Source organism: Taudactylus pleione, unplaced genomic scaffold (assembly GCF_031769625.1).
Source record: "Taudactylus pleione unplaced genomic scaffold, aTauple2 ptg000265l, whole genome shotgun sequence".
Classification (NCBI taxonomy): Eukaryota; Metazoa; Chordata; class Amphibia; order Anura; family Myobatrachidae; genus Taudactylus; species Taudactylus pleione.
Window position 1 is genome coordinate 8,021,922 of NW_028284667.1, and position 15,828 is coordinate 8,037,749.

Below are 15,828 nucleotides of genomic sequence, written 5' to 3' on the forward strand. Positions count from 1 at the left end.
AAGAAAAAAAAACTGCGCTAGTCCCCCCCCCCCCGCTAGCCGCAGCTGGGAGGTTCCATTTGCCGGGCACCCGCCGAGATTTGTTACCAGCGGGCACCCGGATCCCTCCCTGCAGCGGCAGCCGAAAGCCAGAGCTCACTCCTGAGCTCCGGCTTCTGCAGAGAGCACTATGGGAGGGACGTCATGACGTCCCTCCCATAGATCCGAGGAGCCGGAGCTCACTCCTGAGCTCCGGCTCCTGCAGAGAGCACTATGGTAGGGACGTCATGACGTCTCTCCCATAGATCCGTAGAGCCACGGTCGGACTGGACGGCAGCGGAAGTAGGAGCGGGGCTTAAGGTAAGTATTGTGGGTTTGTTTCTTTTTTAGAAGCACCAGCACTAGGGGCATTACTACTAGGGGGCACTACTATAGGAGGCATTACTACTGGGGGCACGACTATAGGGGGCATTACTACTGGGGGACACAACTATAGGGGGCATTACTACTGGGGGTACTACTAATGGGGCCATTACTAATGGGGGCACTAGTAATGGGGGCATTACTACTGTGAGCATTACTACTGGGGGCATTACTACTGTGGGCACTACTATAGGGGGCAATACTAATGGGGGAATTACTACTGGGAAGCATTACTAATGGGGCATTACTACTGTGGGCACTACTATAGGGGGCATTACTAATGGGGGGAATACTACTGGGGAGCATTAATAATGGGGGCACTACTAATGGGGGTACTTCTAATGGGGGGCACCACTACTGGGGCCATTGTGTAAGGGGCACCACTGCTGTGGGCATTGTATAAGGGGCACTACTACTGTGGGCATTGTATTAGGGGCACTACTACTGTGGGCCTTATGTATAAGGGACACTAATTTGGGCACTGTGTAAAAGGGACACCACGAGATCGCAGATGCAGGATGTGACACGCTCTGAAACATTAGAGACAATTCTGCGTTTTTAGCCAACACTCTCCATTACCTCCCCCAAACACTCCCTGCCTGTCAATCACACTGCCAATAAAGACTTGCAGCGTGAGACTATGGTAATGTACCACGAGACATGTGCAGTGTGAGTCAGACATATGCGCAATGGCAAAAAATGTCTCCATTTGCGAAACATCAGCATTGCGTAAAACTCTGAATGGGGCCCATACATCAGCACTCAATAGGGGAAATTAACCATTTTGCTGACCATTACTAGTAGAATGATGAGCCTTTCACGATTTGCAGATCTGTATTTGCTGAAAATTATCTGCAAATCACTGAAAACTATATGTAATGGATGGGTACATATTGGTGGATTGGAGAATCATGAGAACAATTTTTCTCTGCTTACTGATGCATGGGCCCCATAACGGAACCGGTATTAAATACCGCCGGTCGTGAGCCCGGCAGACCTAATACCGACGCCAGACGCTAGATCTTGACAAGGTAAGTTTTTTTTTCCTATCGTTAACCCTCCCCCCCTAAGGGTGCCTAACCCTAACCCCCATCCTAAACCTAACCCCCCGTCCCGCAGCCTAAACCTAAGTCTTCCGGGGGGGTGCCTAACCCTAATCTCCCCCCGGGGTGCCTAACCCTAATCCCCCTTCCCCTAGCCTACCCCTCTCGGGGGGTGCCTAATCCTAAATTCCCCCCAGGATCCCCTAAGCTAACCCTCCCCTCCCGCCCCACAGCTGTCCGCACCTGGCGCCCAGCTTACCTTCGTTCGTTATGCCGGGGTCGGGCTCCCGGCATAGGTATAATGACAGGTGTCGGGATTTCGACTCCTGTCATTAGTCCCCTGCCGGGATTTGAGAGTCTGGAAGCCGGCGATCGGCATTTCGCCCGCCAGCTTATTGACTGCATTCCCCCAAAACACAGTAAAGCTGGGTACACACCTAACAGATATATCTGCAGATCGAGTGATCTGCAGATATATCTGTAGATGATGGTTGTTCATACACACTGAACGACCATCATCTGTCTTCTGCCCGCGGGTCCGGCTGGCAGGGGGTCGCGTCGTGCCATGCTTACCACGGCCTCTGATGGACAGACATATCTGCCATCGGCTGTGCGTATAGTAGCAATGTTCACAGACTTAAGGTGCGCTGGGTGCATACACACGTAACAATTTTTTGAACGATTTGTCGATAACGACGTCGTTATTGTTAAATCGTTCAGTTTGAGTTATAACGATGAACGATAATCACAAATGCGCACTCCCGTTTGTAGTTATCGTTCATCGTCCATTGCAGACTGTCCAACATGACGATTTTCGTTAAGGGAAGGAACATTGGCCCTGATTCAGAGCCGGACGCTCTGACCAGAGCGCTCGCTCTGAATCAGGGCCCACCTCCATAATTATGGAGCATCCTCCTGGACGCTCGTATAGCTGTGGGTCACCACCCATGTCCATCGCGACCATCGAAAGTGCGAGCAGAAGCCTGCGGTTGAGTTTCTCAACCGCAAGGCCAGGAGTGATTTTGGCTCTATCAGAGCCAAAATCACTCCCACTGACCGGCTCCGGACGGTAGGCGTTCCCTTGGGAACGCCTACGTCTGGCAGGCACGCCCCGCAAAGGGGGCGTGCTGTCAATTAACATCGACAGCACGCCCTCTTTGATCAGACACTACGAGCGAAGGAAAGTCCTTCTCTCGTCGCGTCTCACGCATGACGGAGCTCCCTCCGTCGTTCGCATGCGCAGTGCACACCATCGACCCACTTGTGAGCGGACAGCCGCTCGCGAGTGGGTCTGAATCAGGCCCATTATTCGTTCATAGTTCAAAAAATCGTTCATTACACTTCTAAAAATCGTTCATTTTTTCAAGGGAAATCTGACAGAAAATCGTTACGTGTGTATGCACCTATATTGCTTGTACACACTGGCCGATGTGTACACAATATATTGACCAATCAATTAATCGGCCAATATATCTACCAGTGTGTACCTGGCTTAAATCACTGCGTGTGATATCACGTTTTCTCCCGGGATCTGGAATCGGGATGGGCTGGTATGCGCAAACGTTCGATGGATACACCGTTGCATAGGGTTCATACAATCGATGGAGGGCACACTGATGGCCATTTCACAGCTCAGCAGCTTCTCTCAAGAGCTGAGGAACCTCGCTGCTGCTCTCCTGTAAGCCAATCGCCATCCTTCTCTTAGTTACACTCTATAGAGATTCCCCAGCAAAGTAACAGTGAGAGCTGCGTGATTATTTGTGCTTTCTTAGCAAGACCGCTATTGGCTGTGGGTGAAAGCTGGGCAGGGCCCCGTGTAGCATGGAAGTTTCCGTACAGCTTCCGGCTCACATGCATGACAAGTGCTGCTGCCGTCCCCTCTAAGGTATGGTCCCAGCTAGCGGTGCTGTGTGCGCTCCGGCATCTCTATAACGCCCGGTATTGTGCAGCACAGCGCGGCAATGCCGATCCCATGCTTACTGATAGCAGCATCATCTACTTCCATGCACTGTCCAGCATACGAGCTGTGGCTCCATCAGACACATAGAACACAGACTTTCTATTTCCCAAAGTGGTTTAGTAAGGGAGCAAGTGTGCATGATGTGGTCAAGGGTGTGTCCAGTAAGTTACAGAGTACTTGTCTCGTTCTGCTACACCACTGTGCTCTGCTGTCCCCTGCTATGTTCGTCTGTGTTGCAGTATGTGATTCATCAAGCTTATGGGGGGAATATTTACCAAAATCTGAATTTTTAATGTATATGTGATTTATATATTTTTTTGCTTTATCTTGCATTGTTAAAAGTAACATTTTCATGCAAATTTACCATTATGCTCGAGACGGGGGTCTGATAAAGGCCAGGTATCTGCCTCTCCCTGGGCAGGGGTGCAGTCAGCTCACAGCTGCTAAGAAGCAGTCACCTATGCCTGTGGGGGGAGTGATCAAGCTGATTGCGCCCCCCACTGGCTATGCGCTGGGCTGACGGGGCTCACAGCGCCCCCCTTGCCAGTACGCAGTGGTGCTGTGAAACATTTTTTTTACCTAATTGGGCATGGCCACACCTCCTGCTATTAGGTCATGCCCCCTTTTACCTGGGCCAGGCGCAGCTCTTGGCAGGCCTTTCCCTGGGGCATATGTATCAAAGCTTGATGAGAGAGAAAATTGTGAGATATAAATCACCAACCAATCAGCTTCTAACTTACATTTTAAAATGACTGGAGCTGCTTGGTTAATACTTTTTCTCTCACAATTTAATCTCTCATCAAGCTTTGTTACATAGGCCCCCAAATGCTGTAAATGGTACTCTGGTCGGATGACCCAGGTTACCCATTCACACTGCTGCTTAACATGGGTCCTTCTCGTCTCCATACTGCAAGCTAGCCAGGTTGGATTGTTGGACATTCTTGGAAAAAAATAGTTTTATAACGTTAAAATAAAAGACTAAACAGTGTTAAATATACTTGTAGGGTTATTAGCAAAATAAATGATATTAAAAATCAATGTTTAATACATTTTTGCTGCCGAAGACCTTACTAGTGCAGATTTTTATTTACATAATGGGAACTAAAAGTTAGTGGTTGCTGACACAGACCCTACGAGTGCTGCCTCCCCCCCCCCCCCCTCACGGGACTGGAGGCTAGTGGTAGCTCCATACTACTCATTCTCACAGTATAGACTGTCACTTAACTGTATCTATGTGTATGTCTATATACTGAAATGCCAAAAATCATGGGATAGCAGTAGGCAAAGGTAATTGTAGGTGGCTTCACAATACTGTGATGTCTTTTAAATACCCAGACCTGCATTAGTTGTAATCTGACATCTCGTGAGTCAATTAGAACACCGGCTAGGCTGCTCATGGCAACACTACGTGAATTATCGGAGTTTCAGTTCCTAAATTATGTGGACACTCGAAAATTTTTGTTTCGAAGGTGTCACGTGTACCTGGAATACCTCTTGACCAGCAGCGTCTGGCCAGCGTTGTCCGTGGTAACAGACAAGCGACACTGGCTCAAATCACATCCACACTCAATGCATGAGATCCCAGTCACATATCCAGCAGGTCAATGCAGTCTTCTTTAGCTTCCTTGGGATTTGGTAGCAGAACACCCATGAGTGTGCCCCTGTTAACACTAAGACACCGGACACTACAACACCACATTGGCAACATCTGGCGTGGTCCATTGAGTCACGGTTCCAGTTGTTTCGGGCTGATGGTTGGGTTCTGTTGTGGTGCAGACCCCATGAGACCATGGACCCCAGTTGTCAAGGCACCTTGCAGGTTGTTGTTGGTTCCATAATGGTGTTCAAGTGCCATGGGTAGGGTCTGCTTGAACATGTTATCGTCTGGTAAACCGCTACGTTGCATTGCATGATCATTTTCAGCCTTCATGGACTTCATGTATCCCCACAATGATAAAATATTCCAGCAGGAAAATGCACCGTGTCATTGGTTCCAATTTGAGGAGCATTCTGGAGAGTTGAGACAAATGGTGTGGTCCCGATATGAACCCAATCGAGCATATATGGGACATGGTGGAAAGGTCCATTCGGACCCAAGATTCTGCACCTACAAATATCAAGGAGCTGTGGGAAGCTATCCAGATGGCATGTTTCAAAATCTCTTCAGAGGTCTTCCGTCCACTTATGGAATCAATGCTACATCGAGTTGCTGCACTTCGCCAGGCTAGAAGGGGTCCTACACGATACTAGGCATCTATCCCATGACTTTTGGCACGTCAGTGTGTATATACATTGTGCATGCCAAACACACTGTACAATCCGCTGTGCGATGATGCAATGTAACCAGTGATCGCGAAGAGCAAAAAACATTGTGGGTCCCAGGGACCCCTCGCTTTATAAAATTGGGGTCCTACTCCACTGTTTCTGGGTCCCATTACATATTATGGTGGGGTGAAAGCAGACAGCAGCTGGGACAGTGCTGGGGGCAGGTAGCAGTTGGGCTAGAGCTGAAGGAAAAGGCAGGGAGAAGTTGGGGATAGAGGGGAGTAACGGCAGGCAGTGCTGGGGAAAAGGGGGGAGGTAAGTGCAGAAAGCAATCGTGACAGTTCTGGGGGCAAGGATAGATAACAGCTGACAGTACTGAGGTGCAAGGAGGGGGCTAGGGGCAGACAGTACTGAGGGTAGAGTGGGGGCAAGTGTAGATAGCAGCTCAGGCAGTACTATGGGCAAAGAGGAGGTTAGGGGTAGGGAGGGGGCAAGGATAGATGGCAACTGCCAGTACTGGGGGGCAAAGAGGAAGTTAGGGCCGGGTAGGAAGGGTGAAAGTGTAGATAACTGGGGCAGTACATGGGGCAAGGAGGAGGTTAGGGGCTGGCAGTGCTGAAGGGTAGACAGCAGTTGGGGCAGTACTGGTGGCAAGGGGCAGGCAGTGCTGGGGGTAGGGACGAGGTAAGGGTAGACAGCAGCTGGGGCAAGGAGGAGATTAGGGGCAGTCAGTGAGGGGCTGGGAAGGGGTAAGAGTAGATGGCAGCTGAAAGTTTTATTAGTAGCAGCTAGTCCATTCCCCCTCTACGGGAAAAAAATTCTGCACAGCTCTGAAATGTTATGTTAATATATATCGCTCCCCCAGCGCCTGTCGCCCTGCCTCCGCCACTAGTGAGTTGTTAGAGGGAGGGTATCTCTACTGCAGATGCTCCTTTTGCATTTAGAGAGAGTAACTAACAGGAGTGCCCTCAATTTCTAACAATATTATAGTGGGAGGACATTGTAAAGAAATAAAATAAATAGTCCATCACCAGCAGTGTACAGCTCCCTGGAGGACACTCTACCTTCCCAGTCAGCAGTACTTCAACTCCCCAGTGATCAATCGCCTACTCCCGGCTGGCAATGCTGCAGATCCCATGCGGCCACTCTCCTCAGTTCTGCAGGGAGAAGGACCGGATCAAGCAGATAAGAGAGAAGCCACACAGTAATTGAATGTTCCGGGCGAGAATTCCTCCCCACGGTCCGCGACAGACGTCCAGCATCCCTCCCACTCCTGTAACTACCAATAGTTACAACTTCAACTCCAATTGGTATATAGTGAGGTCCAGCCCGGGAAGTATATTCCCCTCTGCCTCCCATCCCAGCCACCCCTGTCAGTTACTTAGTTGGCGGCAAGGGATTATCTGTAAGCGGAGCGCGTCCTCGGGGGCCACACATTTTTTAAAAATTTGTCCCCGATACGCAAAAGTGGGTAAAATACGCGATATAATGCGTATGTGCGATCACTGTGTAAAGTTGCATGCTTCATGTAACTACACAGTGTTATTCATTGAATCATCAAATCTTGCATGCAGCACAGTAGATGGGACAACTCAGTGAGCGACGGCCGGGAACTACGGATCGGGAGTACACACTGTACGATATATCGTTTTGAACCACGTCGGGATGATATTTCGGGTGTATGTACCCAGCTTTAGACTTAGAGGATAAGAAGACTAATACCAAGTTAATAGGGACGGAAATGGGATGCATAGTTGTGCTGACGTCACTTCACTTTGGTCCTTATGCATTGTCATGCCAGCCAGTAATCACTAAGGGGCCAATTCTTTTAGTTGTAGGTTCTGTGAAAGACACAGGTTACATCACCACTTTGTGGATTATTTTCATCGAGAGCTCCTGTGAATTGTACCTTTTTCATTTTAAAGGCCTATATATGGGACCCACGATAATGTCATGCAGTAATTCGTCAGTGCGTGACCCTGAGGAAGTGTATGGAAAGTGGGGAAATCGCCATGAACCCCCTTACCAAAAAGTGGCTAATTAAGATCGTATAACAACATAGAAGGCCATTAGTGGCCATATGCAAAGTATTTTAGGTTCTGTGTTATATGGCTGATTTTTACCTTACAGTGGAAAAATTACAAAACAAGTTTTTTTTTAACCAAATTAAAGGCTCTGTAATGGGTTTTGTTTTGTTTAAGCAAGTTTCAAAAATATTGGGGAAAAAATACTTTAACGAGATGTAGTCTGGAACCCGACGGTCTAAATGCTGACCGCCGGCTTCCAGACTGCTTTAGCCCGACTAGGGACAAATGACAGGTGTCTAAATGTAGACGTCTGTAATTTGCCTGGAGAGCAGCGCCCCGGCATCATGATCGAGCAGATGGCGGGCGCCGCAGCGGACAGCCGCGCGCTTGGGGGGGGGGTTTAGGCACCCCCGGGGGGAGGTTAGGGTTTGGCACCCCCCAGGGGGACTTAGGGTTAGGCAGCGGGGAAGGGGGGGTTAGGTTTAGGCACTTAGAGGGGGGGTTAGGCACAGGGGGGGAGGTTAGGGTTAGGCAACCCTAAGGAGGGTTAGGGGGGTTAGGTTAGTTGATACTTGCCTTTAGGACGATCGGGATTTCCAGCGCTGTCGGGAAATGAACCGCCGGCCATGCGCCCGCCGGTAATACATATAGCACCCCTTGTAACTCCCATATCCGCAAAACTAATTTCCCATCTATACAACATCCCAAAATACATGTCCCACATAATTCAATAATTTTAAGAGCTATCTACAGGAGCTGAAGCATGGCATGTCATTATTGGCTAAATTATTGCATTTAAATGCACTTGGTATATTTATTTAGTGGGTGGATGATACCAAAGGTTCTGCTTTGTGTCCTGACATTTTTACCTTAACCACTTGCCTGGCACAGTCGTATCAGATGCGACCATGCCAGACTGGGCTTTACCTGACATGGTCGTATCTGATACGACCAGTCAGAAATGGCCACTGGGCAGCTGCGGGAAGCTAATCTTCCCGTAGCCGCCTATATCAGAGGGACCTCCTGGTCCCTCTGCATCACAGGATTCTCCTCCTGTGTGTCCCGATCACTGTGGCCAGCAGTGATCGGGCAGCGGGCGTGACCCCCCTCCCTGCGTGGCTGTCCTGCTGTGTCCCAGACCTGGGCAGCTGGCGGGATCCCCTCCCCCTTGTCCCCGCCGGCGTGGAATTGACTTCTAGAAGCAGCGGCTTGTTAGCCGTGGCTGCTGCTCTGTTTCCGGGGAGTGGGCGGCTAGCCCACCCCTTCACCGGCGCTGGCTGGCAGTGGCTGCCGGTGACATCCAAATACAGGAGCAGCAGCTGCGGCTCCTGTCAGCCACGGCTGCCGCTCTGTCCTCGGGGAGTGGGTGGCTAGCCCTCCCCTTCCTTCACCAGCGCTGGCTGCCGGTGACATCCAACTACAGGAGCAGCAGCTGCGGCTCTTGTCAGCCGCAGCTGCTGCTCTATGCCTAGGGAGCCAGCGGCTAGCCCAACCCTATGAAAGCCACCGAAGCAGCATCATCGGCGGCTGCTGCTCTGTTCCTGTCCCGCACAGAAGGGCAGCACCTCATGCTCTTCTCTCCTCCCCCGGCCAGGCGATTACATAGTGCCCAGTCCCCAGCACCTCTTACTGCCTACAACTCCGCCCCTGTTCCGATCACTGCTGGACACAGTGATCGGGCATTGTACATGCCCCACCCCCCCAAAAAAATCACACAATCTATATACATTATAATATAAATATATATATATATATATGCGGAGGTGTGTGTGTATGTATATGTATGTGTATATATACATATACACACACATACTGTGTGTGTGTATATATATATATATATATATATACTGTGTGTGTGTGTGTGTGTGTATGTATGTATATATATATATATATATATATATATGGGAAATGGAAACCAAGAAAGAAGAGAGAGGACGCTCTAATGTACAAAATATATTAAAATACAAAATGTGTAAATAACACAAACTGAATAATTCAAAAAATCAACAATTAATGCAGCAATGAAGCTACTTCAATGATCAGTCCTAAATGTCGACACAAAGGATGAATCTCCCTTTCGTTTCACAGAGAGTAGATTTATTGAGTCCTTTGTTGGTCTTTAAATTATTTTGTAGAGGTCATAATTCCTGTTTTCAGGGTTAGCAATGATGCCTTGTAATGTTGCTAAAAAATACCCTTCCACCAAAAATACACCCAAACAGGCCAAAAGGCCACTGTTATTATTTGAATAAAACACTTCAATCTCAATAAAAAAAGAACAATATTTATTCAATAAAATCAGTGAATCTGATGAGCTTACATCAAACACTAGTCAAAATATGATGGAGACCCAACGCGTTTTGTCCCCACATGGGACTTCATCAGGGGTACATCATCAAATGACTGCTGCAGACTGAAACACTTGTCAGCAGTATTTTGCAGGAGTGGTACAGGATTATTGCTTCTGAGCAATCCTTACCTGGGAGCATAAATCCATCCACTATATAAAATGCGTCTACTCCAGTTTATTCTCCGCAAACAGATCTTAGGATCGTTTGATCAGTGTTCACATTTTCCTGACTCTTAATAGGACTGATAATACAGTCATTTGATGATGTACCCCTGATGAAGTCCCATGTCGGGACGAAACGCGTTGGGTCTCCATCGTATTTTCACTAGTGTTTGATGCAAGCTCATCAGATTCACTGATTTTATTGAATAAATATTGTTCTTTTTTATTGAGATTGAAGTGTTTTATTCAAATAATAATAGTAGCCTTTTGGCCTGATTGGGTGTATTTTTGGTGGAAGGGTATTTTTTAGCAACATTACAAGGAATCATTGCTAACCATGAAAACAGGATTTATGACCTCTACACAATCATTTAAAGACCAACACAGGACTCAATAAATCTACTCTCTGTAAAACGAAAGGGAGATTCATCCTTTGTGTTGACATCTAGGACTGATCATTGAAGTAACTTCATTGCTGCATTAATTGTTGATTTTTTTTAATTATTCAGTTTGTGTTATTTACACATTTTGTATTTTAATATATTTTATATTTTGTACATTAGAGCGCCCTTTCTCTTCTTTCTTGGTTTCCATTTCCCTCCATATCTGTCTAACAGAGATATTAGGTGAAAAGTGCAGCTATCCACTATTAGATTTAAGTGTTGGTTACATATCAGTATCATCAATAATTTTAGCGCAAATAATAGGGTATCTTTGTGTGTATGTGTATATGTATATATGTGTATATATATATATATATATATATATATATAAATATTTTGTATATAGATTGTGTGTGTGCAGCCCCCCAACCGCGGTCTCTAACAATCAATTGTTTTTGTCGATGGTTGAACCCATCAGTCATCGATGGTACAGCTGTCAATGGACATCACTACAGTATTCCATAAAAATGTTTATTTTTATGGTATATGGTGTTTTTTTTTTTTAATAAAAAAAATGCGTTGCAATAGTCTTAAAAATATGTTCTTGACCTAATTCAATCATAAAAAATGAACGACAATTTCGGAGCGGTTTTTGGAAAAAGAATTCGTCAGTTAAGTGGTTAATATAAAGATTTACCAAGATTTTACCAACTTTACAAAAATTATGAAGTTTAATTTCTGGACCAATTTTACATCGGACTAAAAGGCATATTTACCAAGCTCATGCTGCCCTTAAAACATGCAGAAATAAAGCTGTTTCAGTGTGTTTAAAGGCAGAATTAAGTATCAGTAGAAGGTAATGAGAGATATGGGCGATATCTCCTGCCTTCCGATTATCAGCCCTTGCAGGAGGAGCAGTATGTAACAATCTCCGAAACGCTTAGCTCTTTGGAACTTCTTTAGCCAACGCCATCCTCAGAATCTGCCTGATGCTTAGGACTAGTGTTTTGTAAATTTTAACCCTGTAAAGTAAAAAATATATATTTTCTTAGAAACCTACTGAAATAATTTTTTCCTCGGTCCTAAAACTATTTCTGTTCTGATTGTAGTTATTTGTCCTCATTATAGGCACACGATGCCGATGTTTTACGGATTTGAGCGATTTGTTACTGTTTGTGTGCAAAAATCCCTAACAAGTTGAACAGTGCATGCATCCCACGATGTGTACTCACAGAAGCGCAGTTGCGATTGAGACGTATGTTGTCAGACAGGTATTGGAAATGTGCTGGGCAGTGACTGGGAGGCGGCTATTCAGATGCACGGAAATGCACCGTCTTATGGGTTATTGGAGTGTAGAGGACGTGTCGCTGAATTTGTTGAGAACTCAGGCGCATAATGGCTCACATTGGAGGCCATACTCTGATGGGGAATCTGCACCTAGCATGGGGCTGGTGCAAGTTTTGATGTCGAGTGCGACAATGGCGTCTAAAGACGTTCCAAGTGGTGTTACAGCCCCTTAAGGCGCTCAAAGTGGGAGCATCCCAGTCCTTGCACAATCGGACGCACGCTTGTACACCAGGGAAGGACTGATACTAGCATTAGCATAGAGTCGCAGACGCAACTACGGCAAAGCAGATGCAGCACGCTGTTGCGACTCAGAATCGGCCCCTATATCCGGGTTTCTTGCCATTATACACCACACAGCATACAAGGACTTTACTCTGTAACTTGAGTATTTAGATCACAGCAGGCAAAAGGCGCCATTAAGCACGCTTAGCATCACATAGCATTAAGCACTGTTTTTTGTTTACATCAACAAATTTTCGGATTGCCTAATTCTCTGTCCCAAAACTGTACAGCCACCTGAACACCCTAGGTCTTAGGCAGAGTTGCACACAAGTCCTTTTTGCAAACAGTTCTTTGTGATTTTTATCACTGTGCAAGGAACTTACCCGAATTATGAGCAACTGGGCAATTCAGAGTTGTATGAACTCCACCTGTGACTGGGTGTAACTGGGCAGCAGCCGGGCAATCACGCACAGGCTGAGGGCTCCGTTCAATAATGAGCCTGGGGATTTTGCGCAATATAGCACTGTTGCTCGCTGCACTATTTTACATTTCTCATTTTGGTTTCATCACTTGCAAGCAGTGGTGTTAGTGAAACAAAGCAGCAGCGTTTTTCTGTGCCCGCTGTCACTGCCGAATGGACAGGGCAGACTGCGGGGAGCTGGGGGGGGGGGGGGAGTAGGAGGCTGAGTATGGGAGGGAAAGGGAGGAGAAGAGCTGCAGTAGAGCATTGTGGGTAAGGACCCGGATGCCATAGCCTCCCAGCCGGGTCCTTTGTACTTGTCAGTGCTAGATTAATGCGGGAGAGACCTGGAGAAGGTGGGTGTATGGGAATCCGTATGAAATACCGACAGAAGAAGCAGGAAAGGAGGCGATCCCGGTGCCGGCTGGTAAGTACCCTAACCCCCCCTACCAACCCTAACCCTCCCTTAGGGGTGCCTAACCTTAAAACTCCCAGGGTGGTGCCTAAGTCCACCCTGGGGGTACCTAAACCCAACCCCCCCCTCCCCTCTTTCTGCACCCTAACCTTGCGAGGAGGGGCACTTAACCATAACCTACTCCTGGGGGGTGGCTAACCATAACCCTCCCTAAACTTAACACCCCCCCCCCCCTCATCCAGGCTGTCGGCCTTCCGACGTCGGTATTTTGATGATTCTTAAGTCCCAAGTCGGGCTTCTGTCTGGATAAACTGCATCCCGGGTGTATGGGAGCAGTTTGGCTGCATAGATGTATATACCCCGACATTAATAGACCCATCTGTTTTATGTGACATTTATTAGCTAACATACAAATGAACACACACCAAGAGGGCGCTTATAGTGTAGTAGATTATTCTAACTGTATTCAATATAAGAATAGATATTATGCGTAGTGTACATCAAAAATAGTTTTTTCTGAATAACTGTGGACGTGACAATTGCCCTCTGGAGTGGGGAACAGTATTATATTTTCCACATCTATTTAGATAAACCACATACAAAGGATTTTTGATGTACGCAGAATTATTAACTTTATATTGGATGGCGCTGGAATCTACTATACTATAACTGACCCCTTGGTGTCTGGGTTTGTATTTTAGTGTCAGGTGTGGCAGGGACCTGTCCAAGAGGAGCAGCTCAGAGTCATCTGTAAGGGACTAAAACAGAGATTCACATCTATATTGAAGCATTAAGATTGCCCTTTGCTGGAGATAAGGGGCCTAACCCAAACCCTGAAAAACACCATTGTCCCTCTTCCACCAAACTTCACAGTTGGCACAATGCAGTCAGGCAGGTAACATTCTTTCGGCATCTGCCAAACCCAGACTGGCCCATCTGACTGCCAAACAGAGAAGCGTGATTTGTCACTCCACAGGACACGTTTCCACAGTCCAGTGTCAGTGTGCATTACACCACTCCATCTGACGCTTGGCATTGGACTTGCTGATGTGAGGCTTGCATGCAGCTGCTCGGCCATGGAAACCCATCCCATTAAGCTCCCGACGCACAGTTTTTGTGCTTACATTAATGCTTAAGCTATGGAATCAGCAGAACAACCCATTTTGTATTACAAATGTTCGCAAATGGGGACTGCATGGCTATATGCTTGATTTTATACTGTACATCTGTGGCAACCTCAATTCACTATTAGGTGTGGCCAAAAACTTTTTTCCCTATATTGTGTGTGTGTGTATATATATTATATAAACAGTGATCGCAAAATACTCGATATAGCGCGTTTTAGGAAGTTGGGGGCCCGGTTTTTATAACTCAGCGGGTCCTGCAGAATGCGCTGTGTGTGCAGTGCCACAGCAGCCAATCACCGCCAGTGGATTCTCCTCGCTACAACTACCAAAATCCCCCTGGTGCTTGTGGCTCCTCCTCTCTCTGTTTCCGCCTTCTGCCACTGCCTGCTCCTCGCTCACGCAGAGTCTCAGTTGGTCAGGTCCCTCTCCCTCACACTCTGCTTCCGCCTCAGCCTCCGCACTGTGGTGATGTTGGACCCTGGCGGGGGAAATGACGGCCGCATCGGCTCGGAGGTGTCGGCCTCGGGGTGCAGAAACACCGGAAGGTGGTGCCGCTGCACTGGAAGTTGGCCGTGACGCCCCAGTCTCCCCGGTGGGAATTTCTGGAATAGAAGAGCACCCAGGAGCAGATGAGGATTCGGAAGTTCCTCTCTGACCCTCGGGTGTGTGCTGGTGGAGAGGAGTGCCCTGAAAGGTGAGGGCACCTGACCAACTGTGTGGCCCCTGTCCTAGGTGGTGTTTGCCAGCTGTGTGGTCACTGTCCCTGGTAGTGTTGGATGGCTGTGTGCTCCCTGGTTGTTCCTGGTGTTTCCGGCCGTCTGTGGCCCCTGTTGCTGGCCGGCTGTGTGGCCTGTCACCTGTTATTGGCCATCTATGTGGCCCTATCCCTGGTGTCGCTTCCAACTGTCAGGCCCATCTTTGGTGTTACTGGCCGGCTGTGTGGCCCCTGTTGCTGGCCGGCTGTGTGGCCCCTTCCACTCCCTAACTGTGTATTCCTTCACTAGCCCCGACTGTGTAGCTGTGTATTTCCCCTGACTGTTAACTGTGTGCATCCCACACCTTACCATCTGCACTGCCTGCCCATAAACTCCTCCTTGCCCCCACTACTGCCCCAGCTACTATCTACCGTTACCCTTTCCCTACCACTTAGTACTGCCCCCCCTAACCCCTTCCTTACCCCAGCTGCTATCTACCATTGCCCCTTCCCTACCGCCAGCACTACCTGCTCCTAGCTTCCTCCTTGCCCCCAGCACTGTCACAACTGTCTGCACTTACCCCTCCCTACCCTCAGCTCTGTCTGTCCTTACTCACCTGGAGCACCAGCTCTGCCCCAACTTCTCCCTACCTTTACCCCAGCTCTACCCCAACTGTTGCCTGCCCTCACCCCCAATAATATGAGATGGGACCCAAAAACAGTGAAGTAGGACCCCAACTTTTTGAAGTGAGTGGTCCCTGGGATCCGCATTCTTTTTTGCTTAGCGCATTCACTGTGTGTGTATATCTATCTATCACAGCCATGGCCAAAAGTTTTGAGAATGACACAAGTATTGGTTTTCAAAAATTCTGCTGCTTCAGTTTTTATGATAGCAATTTGTATATACTCTAGAATGTCATGAAGAGTGATCAGATGAATTGCAATTAATTGCAAAGTCCCTTTTGCCATGA

The 15,828-nt window shown here is 47.7% G+C and overlaps 1 protein-coding gene across 2 annotated transcripts in view; it reads left to right on the top strand.

Annotated features, from left to right (window-relative positions):
• The first annotated feature begins 3,225 nt into the window (after positions 1 to 3,225).
• The window catches only part of GEMIN8 (gem nuclear organelle associated protein 8), a 54,934-nt gene continuing 42,331 nt past the window's right edge, over positions 3,226 to 15,828 (top strand). Inside the window, exon 1 of one of the 2 annotated variants that reach the window (XM_088481152.1) lies at positions 3,226 to 3,330. The gene's annotated coding sequence lies outside the window, so the exon portion shown is untranslated. Of the gene's footprint in view, positions 3,331 to 3,395; positions 3,567 to 15,828 lie in introns of those variants that run through there. The other variant, XM_088481153.1, reaches the window with a different exon arrangement.